General features: G+C 37.6%; 1 pseudogene; it reads left to right on the top strand.

The window, feature by feature from the left end:
- Positions 1–581: 581 nt before the first annotated feature.
- On the top strand, positions 582–8,028 carry LOC125879607 (ornithine decarboxylase-like; annotated as a pseudogene).
- Positions 8,029–8,875: the final 847 nt, after the last annotated feature.

The following is an 8,875-nucleotide window of genomic DNA, read 5'->3' as shown; positions in this document are numbered from 1 at the left end:
ATGTGGGACCAAAATTTGAGAGAAACAAATTCTTTGTGTGCATGAACAAAAGCTTGAGATTCCATTTCAACGTGTGAGAAATGGGAGCTAAAACAAAAAGCTTTGCATTTAAATTCTAGTTCAGTGTATATTATTAGTGGCCACTCTTTTAGATATATCTGTACAATCTAGTTGTCTTTTTTGTTGACACTGTCATATAGGAATGAATTTATTTTATCATTTAGCACTTAAGTTAGGGGTGTTGTTGTACTGGACTGCATGATTTTCAGAGGAGTTTCTCATACTGTGACCCCATGTATGGACCGTAAGTAGGGACAAAAAAATTTAAATACCTCTTAAAACATTATAGTCTAGTACAACATCACCTTTAACTATGACCTCAGTAATAAACATGCAATTGTATTTACACAGTTCTAACAATATAAGTATCTATACTGTTTATATGATTCCATGTTAATAAGGGACAAGGGAATCAAGGTGTGACATTGTTTGTTTTCAGACAGTAAGTGCAGTAATGTCAGTAGTGAGCTAACAAAACCAGTATGTCATGCTGTCACATTTCACTTTGGATATGAGTCTCAGTACTTGTTTACTTACTTTCAGTTATGGTTCTTAGAACTGCTGCCATAAGACTTATTCGAAAACATCTGAGAGTTTTTGGGTTACGAAATGTGGAGGAGAATACAGGTAAGATGAAAAACACTTCTCTGTTTAATATGATATTATGTGTGAGGCATGTGAATGTAATGGGTACATTTTAATATTTGATAACTATTTGCACGACATAATTTCAGTAATGGAATGCACATTTACTCAAATACTGTTCTTAAATTCAAGATACATGTACTTTACTTTTGTATTTACATTTCATGGATCTTTATATATCTACTCCACCTCTTTACTTCACTGCATTTACTTTTTTAGTTTTTTTATCCTCTTCTGTCTAGTGAAAACTATGCATCTCCAAATTTGTTAAATTTGAATTTCAATGTTTGTGATATTGGAGGATGAAGTGTTCCTTTAATTGTTGAGAAAATTCTCCTACTTCTTAAGATGAATAAACTATTTAAAAACCCTCTTGGATCAGCTGAAAAATGCATTGTCACAAAACTGAACACAGGGCTGTTTTTCTGACACCATGAAAGTTGACTCTTTAGAGATTTATGATGATCTCATGGAATTTGATGTACTGCTGTAGATTAAACCATTCAACAGTATATAAAGGAGTTTAAATTATACAAATGCAACATAGACGTTAATGCAAGTGTAATATTAATCCAAAGAATCACATACTGTATAATAGTGAAACACTGACAGTAAAATTTCACTGCACAGTGAGATGCTTTGACTTTTGATGCTTTAAGTACATTTTGTTCATAACATTTATATTTTTACTCATGTAATTTTCTGAATGCAGGACTTTTACCTGTAGTTGTTGTCCTCTTTGTACCACTGCATATTGAAGATAAGTAGCTACAAACAAAGACAGACAAAGCAGAAAGCGTTCTCTTTCTTTATAAGCCTCAGCCTATTAACAACATTAATTAATGCATTAGTGAATTCATTTACTGCTTACCATCCCTTGCAGCAGCGGTAACTACAGATGGATCAGTCATGCATGCTCTGGCTCCTGAACATTGTGACATTGACATTTTACACAAAGGACAGTCCATCAATGATTTCATAGAAGATAAAATAAAAGAGCTTGGTTCAGTGGTGAGTATCAAAGACATCATGTCATTTAAGTTTTACTAAATACAAATCTCTGTGTAACTGTGTGATAGTTGAGATTCTTGAGATGTGCATTTTCAAAATAAAATGTTAACTGTTTATTTATTCATTCATTCAGGAAAGTGAAGAACCATTTTGTGTGGCAAATCTAGACAGTGTGTTTAAGAAGCACCTCAGGTGGCTTACTGAATTACCTCGAGTCAAGCCTTTCTATGCAGTGAAGTGCAACAACACAGCAGCAGTTCTGAGGATGATGAGTGCTCTGGACACTGGTTTCGACTGTGCTAGCAAGGTACTGATGAATTATTTCAAAGATAATCTAGGTCTGTGTGGTTCTTTGTGTTTTGTGCTTTTTTCTCAATCTTTGTTACTGACAAAGGTTGTTTCCCTCTCAGTTTGCTCATTTGAAACATGTTTTGTCAAACACAGGGTGAGATCCAGCTGGCCCTGTCCCTCGGAGTGACACCTGACAAAATCATTTACGCACACACAACCAAACCACTGTCGCACATCAAATATGCCTGTGCTCATGGAGTAGATATGATGACTTTTGATAGTGAGGATGAACTCCTAAAAATTTCTCTGTGTCACGCCAAAGCCAAGTAAGTGAACAACCACTAATATTTCTGCTTCTGTGATTATTGTAAAGTCATGTAAAGTATTGATTAATTCTTTTGTATCCCTTTACAGACTTGTGCTCCGCATTGCAGTGGATGACTCTAAATCACTGTTAAGACTTAACTCAAAGTTTGGAGCCAGACTTGTGTCGGTTGGTAAGCTGCTGGAACGTGCTAGAGAGCTGGGCTTAGAGGTCACTGGGGTCAGCTTTCATGTAGGCAGCGGGTGCACTGGAAGTTTGGCGTTCAAGCAGGCCATAGCAGATGCCCGACGTGTCTTTGACATAGCGGTAAGTCATCATCATAGCAATAGAACATCACAAAACCACAGCACATTTACATGTTTCGAGATATAGGCTAACCATTGATCAGGTTTGTTGTGATGATTTGCAATCACAAAGCAGTGATAGCCAGACTAAATCTGTGTGAGCAAAGCAAAACTGTATAACTTATCTTCCTTCATTATCAAGACAAAGAAAGGCACTGCTTCAGCACAGGGGCCCTTCAGATCAGAATGTGCTTATACTTTATAGCTTGTACAAATGTGTGTATTTATGTGAGTGTGGAGCAGGGCCTTACTACAAGAGCGTTGTTGTTAAGCGCTTTTTATAGAGTTAGCACTGTTAGTTGTTAGCCACCAGCACAGTTAGGGACCTCTTCTATTTGTATGACTTTTTTGGAAAAATAATGACATCTCTCTACCGCAAAGGCCTCTAGCTATGTGTTCATCTGGTGGTGTGCAGCAAATAGTGCAGTGTGCAAAGTCTAGGAGCGTAGTCCAACCGAGGATTAACGTTTCCTATAGGTCAGCCACAACATGAAATGTCTGTCTGTCATTTTCAAAAACCTCCAATGAGCACACCGATGATGCGAATATTTCAGTGAATTCATGATCAGAATGATCTTGCCTCCAAGTCTTTGCGTTGTTCTTTTCATATTGACAAATCTCTTCTCATAGTCTGCAACTCTTTCTCCAGGGTAATAACAGAATCTGAATGACAGCTACCAGCAGCCTCCAACTCTGTGAAGTGGTTCCAGGAAACCCTGAAATTAATGCCTTTCAGCATTAATTCTTAACGTAGCCCAAAACTGGTCCATCTGTTTTCAGTATTCTTCCACATGACCCATCACTGCATTAGTATCAGCATGGGCTATATTGATTTGGTGTCCTCGGTTGTGGAGCATTTTCTTCAGATAGTACTTTTGTCCACTTACAGCCAGACTGTATAACTCCACAGACTTACTAAATTTTTAAAATATATGGGTCCCATTGGGAGCTTGTCATAAACACTTTTCTACACCACTCAGACCAGAAGTCCAAACTTCAGGCTGTTCTCATGCACTGTTCATAAGTAAACCTAGAAAAAGTAATGCACCAGAATTTGTATATCGCCCACTTTTTCTGAAGGCAGGTTGGAGTGGTGGATGGGTCAAACAAAAACAGGACTTTGCCCCAGGAGACCAGTGTTCATGTCCTGTGTAAAATCAAGTGAGCTTTGAGTTATTTTAAGGATGTTGCCACCTAACCTAACCTTCTTAACTTTACGTTAAGCACATAACGTGATGCTTCCATTCAGTAGGCACTAATTTGTTAGATATCATATAAATCACTGTATGTGCATTTTCATAAAATACATCAACCTGTTGTATGAGTATATGTTTCATAAACCCTTTATAAATGGTGCCTTATTAAAAAGTAGAACTGATGTTTTTTCAGAATTTGTTGGGCTTCCAGATGACTCTGTTGGATATTGGCGGAGGGTTCCCTGGGAGAGATGACTTTCAAGTGAAATTTGAGGAGGTAAAAGGCTTGTTCATTGTTGCACAGCACTTCATCATTCTTATGACACAAATAATTACTTATACTGTTTTCTAATCCTATAAGTGCCCTGGTTTCCCTCAAGGGCCCTTCTAGGAAACCTTTGTCCTTTAAATCTTTAATGCTTTTGTGATATCTTTATTATAAAGGTTTCTTTATATGGAGACATTTCATAAAACTTCATAATTTGGTTTTCATCCTGAGTTCCTAATTACATGGCTCATACTTCACAGAAACACATGCAGAACCCTTTCTTTTTTTGCCCGTAATGTCAGTGATACTGGTTACTGTATTAAAGTCTCAGCAAAATGTTTGTAATATGAATAGAGGAGGAATACGTGTGAAATATGCTAATAACCAATTGTGTTTCTCCCTCCTAGTTTTCTGAAGTCATTAATGGAGCATTGGATGAATTCTTCCCTCCTGACAGTGGGGTGCAGATTATTGCAGAACCAGGCAGATACTATGTGGAATCAGCCTTCACACTGGCAGCCAATGTCAAAAAGAGTAATCTTAGATGATACGGATGAACGTAGCGGTAATATAGCATCCAGTATTACAACATGGCTACACAGTGTGTATGTATTTATATGCATCTTGATTTTAAATACTGTGTGGGTGATAACTATTAGATGTGTGCGATGGCACAACTACATCAAGATTAATCTTCAGTAGATATCATGCTCAGTCTCTGAGTGAGCACAATCGCAGGCTTGTAGTTCCTCACTGTGTGCAGAGCCCCATGGATGCATGTGGTGGAGGGCTAGAGGGACCAAATATAAAAAGGATAATTTCCATCATATTTAGTATTATTTTCAACATCTTTGCAAAAATACTGTATGGTTTCCATTTTAGTGACATTAATTTATTTTGCATGTTTTTTTTTCCTAGACGCTGAGGAAAACAGCCCTGACCGAATGATGATGTACTACATTAATGATGGGGTGTATGGCTCCCTGAATTGCCTTATCAATGATGCTGCTCACACCAAGGTGGAACCATACCTTCAAAGGGTAAATATCATTCCTATCACCAGATGAGGACATCAATATTGGACAACTCTGCAAAACACCAGATTACATTCAATAACAAAGTTTTTTATGTTCAAACAGTTCAAATTTATAACTTTTCTTGAGCATGGTATCTACTGAAGGTTTAAGATAGGGGTTATTTCACAAAAAATTCTGTCCTTCCTTTTTTGCTGAGATTGAAAGGGAAAAACTGTGGGAAAATACAATAGCCAGTGTTATGTAGATTTTCTATTTCAATGTCTGTGCAGGCTGTTAAGAGCAGTGAGCAGAGATACTGCTCTGTTATCTGGGGTCCAACCTGCGACAGCATTGACAAAGTAACCGACAGCTGCTGGATTCCTGAGCTGCATGTGGGCGACTGGTTTCTCATTGACAATATGGGCGCTTACTCTGTTGCTTTATCCACTGACTTCAATGGCTTTGAAAAAGCACACATTTACCCTGTAATGACAGCTGAGACATGGCATGCCTTAAACCTCTCTCGCACCTGTAACATCCATGAATGATCTGGTAACACTATTAACTGACGGTGGCTCAATATGGATGTGAGCAAACATAGACATTTAACATGTGTGATTGATTGGTTGGTTTCTATTGATAGACATATTGTAAATATTTTGTCATGTTAACTATTTTCACTGCACCTGTAAGCCATGGAAGTATAGGCCTACTTTTCTTACAATTTAAAATGACATTTTTGTTGTAATGTAGTCACACAGCAGATATAGCATAGGCATAGATTTGGGTAATTAGGGTCAGGGTGCTAAAATGTCACTACCAATTAGGGATGGGCATTCTAAGTAATTTCCATATTTGAGTAATCTCATTAGATTATTGATGAGTACTCGAGAACTCACAAAAAAAAAACCCAAAAAAACACATTAGAATAGGGTCACATTCACATGGTCAGAGCTGTCCACGAGTCTGTAGTACTGTAGTAATAGCCACCTTGTCGGTATTTTGCAGATTATCCCTCAGTTTCTCCACACCTTCCTCATACATCCTCTCCACTCTCGAAGTTGCTGTTCACCGCAATGGTGGTTTAAACTCTGACTCGATAAACCCCTCACCCTCAACGAAGCTTAACGGGAGCATATCTGTAGTGAGCATCTATGTTAGAATCTGGGTTATCTTCTCTGCTCTTGCAGCATCACAGCGGCATTTGCTAGCACTGCTAACACAACTGGTGATAGGAGGCTGCCTACTGTCCGTCTCCGCATTCTTCTCTTTGCGCTTGATGTGCAAATGGTTGAGCATAGAACTGGTTGTTCTGTGATAAGCTAGTTTGATATTACACAGCTTACGCTCCACGGTTGTTTCGTCGATCTTTTCAAAATACTTACAAACGACACTCTTCAACTTCTTCGGGGTCAAGTGACAGGGCTTACCTGTGTCTGTGTTGTATGCGGCTGCGCACGTGACTGCACCCCGTCCAATGAAATGCGAGTACTCAAATCTCAATATGTGTAACGAATACTGACGTTCAAAATGAGTACTCGAGTACTCGAGTACTCATGCCCATCCCTACTACCAATATTTTAATGATTTTAATGTTATCACACAATCTTGTCATTTAAATTTTCACAAGGTTTCTGGTCTGAGCTGTACAAATTTGCCAGGTTTGGGTTGTTTTCTGAGGTGAACTGGTGTTGAGAGCTGTGTCAAACCAACTCGATGAACAGTTACTTTCACGTTCGTCATCACCACGTTTATTTTCCTAAACCTGACCTACATAACTTTATGTTAACTATGTAATGTCATTCTAGGACACAAATTCATAAGATATCATACAAACTGTTGTATGAGGACACATACTTTAATGACAATAAAAAGGCAAAATATGGGGGACACCTGACATGGGGAACAAGCAACTTGTGGGTAGCTGCAAGCAGCAGTAATGTCTGTATTGTGAATTTGAGCTGTTTGTCCATTTGTCCATTAAACAATTCTAACTTCACCACTAAAAATAACTGGTCAGATGATATTAGTGTTTTTATTCAAAGTTCAAGAATGCATTAGATGATCTGTCTTTGCTTTGCTCAAACATGTCAATTTAACCTCACCCATCCTATTTATTGTATTGTTCAATGCTCCATGGAGCAAAAGATGGAAGACGTCATGGTCCTCAAGAAGTACCACAGTCTCAGGAATAGCTTAGCTAATAAGAATATTCTGTTATCAAAGCAGCATCATTAGTGTGAAGCAATGATGTTTATTATCATCACTTTTTACAAATAGATCAGAGAACTGAAGTATGATTGAAAGGGTCATTATAACTTGGACATTATTTATAAGATAGGCCTAAATTAACAGCTTGTCCAACCATTTAGCTTGTAAATGTCAGACCTTAATTCATCACGAGTTGATTGAATAATAAATATGGATAAAGTTTGAGGTGGTTTAATGGCATAACTATATTAGCTGCAAGAAGTTCTTGAGTTGTGTTCCTGAAATCTACAGACTAAAAAACAATAATAAAAATAAAGTTTATTTGTATAGCACTTTTCAAAACACAGTTACAACGTGCTTTACACGAAGAGGACAGAAGCACAGAATCTCAGGCTGAAAATGGTTTACAGCAGAAAACTGGTTTAAACAGAGGTGCACAGACATACCCATAAGATATTTTCTTTATAATTAATTGTCTTGTTACATTTATTTTGAAAATGTATGATATTTTGCTTTTGAATATTAAATGTAATCATACATCATCATCTTTATCCTCAATTGATGGTTTTCTGGAGATGTATTGTGAATGATATTCTGACTGTGATGAATTCTTACAAAGTACAAAATTGTCTGTGTTTGTAAAAATAAAATGTATCTGCTGCATGTATGTGTGTGCTGTTTTTAGAAATAGAGCATTTTGTCATGATTTTTTCATGTGTCACTGCACTTTCTTGATTTGTTAAGATACAGAAGAAACATGGGAATCTTCCAAAGTTAGTCTTTCTGTTTCCCCAAACAGTGTTTCTGTGCTAAGCTGTGGAAGAGGGAATTTTATACCAAAATGGTATGTAAGTAACTCTGACTGATAAAGTCTCCTGTTACCTACAGATTAACTTTGGAATTTATTTCTGCACAGAAAGAGGACTATTTTTGTACACCATCATTAACACTGGAAGAATATCAGAGAGGGATCTCTTAATAGCCAGTATGTAAAGAAGGAATGATTACAGCGAGAGTGAGTGCACATATGGCCACTTATTGTTTTAACCCATTGCTGAGGGGCAGTAACAATGGCGTTGTGGATGTAAATTTCTGCTACAGTAATAAGATGTAAAACAGTTAGAATGCTATGCGCCTTGGATGTGTAGGTTTGTAATCATTCTCGACCTTTGCCAAAAAAAAGAAAAAAAGCAAACTAGTTGACTGGTTTATGATCTCTACAAATAAGAAGGCACCTTTCACATTAGAGAGTGGAAAAAGTTTAATTGGATAAAAGTCTGGTGTATGTCCTAGGTCTTTCCAATTTATTCTGTGTTAACTCCATACATATGTACATTGTGACGCCCCTCCCACTGTCTTCAGTTGGCTGATATGATAGAGTTGTCACTTTGATTGGGCTCATCTGGGCCTTGCAGGCTACAAAAGCTGCCTGATGTTCTCTCTTGCTCTCTCCCTTTCTGCAGCAGACAGCCACCTGGCTTTATGGCTTTCAGTTTGCACCTTCAGCA

The sequence above is a fragment of the Epinephelus fuscoguttatus genome, linkage group LG19 (genome assembly GCF_011397635.1).
Source record: "Epinephelus fuscoguttatus linkage group LG19, E.fuscoguttatus.final_Chr_v1".
NCBI lineage: Eukaryota > Metazoa > Chordata > Actinopteri > Perciformes > Serranidae > Epinephelus > Epinephelus fuscoguttatus.
Note: the sequence above shows the minus strand (reverse complement) of the source record. Positions and strands in the feature narration are given on the sequence as shown.